The 2,591-nt window shown below is 31.8% G+C and overlaps 2 long non-coding RNA genes across 5 annotated transcripts in view; both read left to right on the forward strand.

The window, feature by feature from the left end:
* Positions 1 to 2,591, forward strand: part of LOC108738731 — a 469,009-nt gene that overhangs the window by 2,748 nt on the left and 463,670 nt on the right. The window lies entirely within an intron of this gene.
* Positions 43 to 557, forward strand: LOC112906358. The gene is made up of 3 exons (XR_003232293.1): positions 43 to 83; positions 161 to 270; positions 394 to 557. It is a non-coding gene; the product is annotated as an uncharacterized LOC112906358 (long non-coding RNA).

Below are 2,591 nucleotides of genomic sequence, written 5' to 3' on the forward strand. Positions count from 1 at the left end.
TCTTGTCCATCTTCTTGCCATCTTTTATTAAAAACGACGTTACGTCGCCATTTTTAAAATTTTGAAATTTTATTTGCTTTTCGGTGCGTACTTTCATTGTATTTCGTGTTTTAATTGTTTAATAATGTAGTTTATTCGTTTTTCTTCTCAATTTTTACAGATTGATGATAAATAAGAATGGAAGAGTGTTCATTTTGATGCAACTGAAAAAAAAAGCAAGTTGACCGTCATGGTTTCGTTTCATTTTGGAGAATCTTCTAATTAATTACGGTGAGCATACATGGCATAATTAGTATATTTGTTTGATATTAACTTTAGTATTGTGTCATGCACGTTATTTACCAAGGAGGCTAATTAATTATATCTGAATACTTATAAGATTTCATTTCACAGGAACATTAAAAAAACCCTGGATGGCATTAATTTACAGTGCCTTGGTTGTGTCAGTGTTCATTCGATTCAGAAAGTAGCTATCCTAAAAAGAAGCACAAAAGTGCCTTTTTTCCATTGAGAAGGGATACATTGTGGCATTGATGAAGGAAGGATTTATGACGAATAAACTGGTGAGTAAACTGTATCAATTAAAAATATTAATCCAGATCCCAGAAACTTCAATTTCTTAAGCATTTGTAACTTACTTTCATCAGACAACTTTTTAACGACGTTTTAGAAGCGGCAAAAGCAAAATGTGGAACTGGCCATTCCATCAGCACAATAGTTAGCTTCTAACTTTAACACCACATTGCCACATTAAAATATTACTGATTTACATGCTTTAGAAGTTGTAATTAACGTTTTCTTGCCCGTTTCTATAGATTGTCCAAGTGAAAAGGAATTAATTCTGATGGTACTGAAAGAGCTGATGCTTTTGACGTCTTACCCTTGCAACATAGTTTTGAACCTGTGAGGAGGAGGCATCTGGATATTAATTTGAAAACTGAAACAACGAATAGTCTGCAGTGGTATTCCTCCTGGATTTGGCTTGTTCATTCGATCTGTGAACCTTAAAAAGATACTTTCTGCAGTTAATTAAGGTGATAATGCATGCCATTTATAATATTAGTTGCTCTATGTCGTGATCTGTGGTTGTAATGTAAAATGGCGTGAAAGTAACGCTTGTTATTTTATAATTGAGCTATTTTTACTTGCTTTTTATTTATGTTTCTTAATTATACGTGTAATTAATATGTTTTTTCAAGCATCTTCATATGATTATCTATCGTATGACGTTCATATGTTCATAGAGTAGCATACTGTAAGCATAGATAAGGTTAACGGTTATAAAATGGTTATAAAGCTACGACGGTAACCGTGTGAATCTGACGCACGATATACATAATCCACTGTTCAAACTTTATCAATAAATTGTGCGTCGTTTGCGGGATTAAAATACGTATCATAATTGTGCGTCTATTAGTTCTGTTAAAAAAAAGGAAAATTGTTTCGGTTTTAGATTCAAAAACTACTGAAGATATGCTAATTTAATTGACACCAATTGTTGCGTGGCATTTGTGCTTGACAAATGGTCTAATAAAAAAGGAAAGCTATGTTCATTTTAACATCCTTGCATGCAAAATTAAAATTCTCTTTCGATTTTATTAAGGTGAGCATATACAGTACAATTAATATTGTGTATTATTAATTTATTGTCAATTTTCCCAACATAAGATTTCCTGGCACATTATGCATGCGGTGGCGAACATATATTACTTTTTTTGTTAATAGAATGTCGAACCACCCGTTATTTTGTTAGAATTGTATGTATTACAAAATTTCAGTTTATCTAAATTTTTTCCGAAAAAATCAAATTAGCGCTTATAGCGCCACTACATTTGTCGACTCGTATCATGAGAGTTCATAGAGAACAAATATTCAAAGAGAACATCGATTAAAGATTCTAGGGAAGTGAGGAAGAATATTTATAGTAAGAACAGACGTAAAATACATAATGTTGACTTGGTGATTTGCTTTTCCATCTAGGCTCTATAGGTTTTTCCTTCATGGTTATCTATATATCCGCAGCATAAATTGACAATTATTTATGAATCTATGGATTTTATAGATCTTGCTGTGTTACACGGTTACACGATCTTGTCCATCTCTTGCCATCTTTTATTAAAAACGACGTTACGTCGCCATTTTTAAAATTTTGAAATTTTATTTGCTTTTCGGTGCATACTTTCATTGTATTTCGTGTTTTAATTGTTTAATAATGTAGTTTATTTGTTTTTCTTCTCAATTTTTACAGATTGATGATAAATAAGAATGGAAGAGTGTTCATTTTGATGCAACTGAAAAAAAAGCAAGTTGCCCGTCATGGTTTCGTTTCATTTTGGAGAATCTTCTAATTAATTACGGTGAGCATACATGGCATAATTAGTATATTTGTTTGATATTAACTTTAGTATTGTGTCATGCACGTTATTTACCAAGGAGGCTAATTAATTATATCTGAATACTTATAAGATTTCATTTCACAGGAACATTAAAAAAACCCTGGATGGCATTAATTTACAGTGCCTTGGTTGTGTCAGTGTTCATTCGATTCAGAAAGTAGCTATCCTAAAAAGAAGCACAAAAGTGCCTTTTTT

Source organism: Agrilus planipennis, unplaced genomic scaffold (assembly GCF_000699045.2).
Source record: "Agrilus planipennis isolate EAB-ADULT unplaced genomic scaffold, Apla_2.0 scaffold192, whole genome shotgun sequence".
In the NCBI taxonomy this organism is placed as follows: Eukaryota; Metazoa; Arthropoda; class Insecta; order Coleoptera; family Buprestidae; genus Agrilus; species Agrilus planipennis.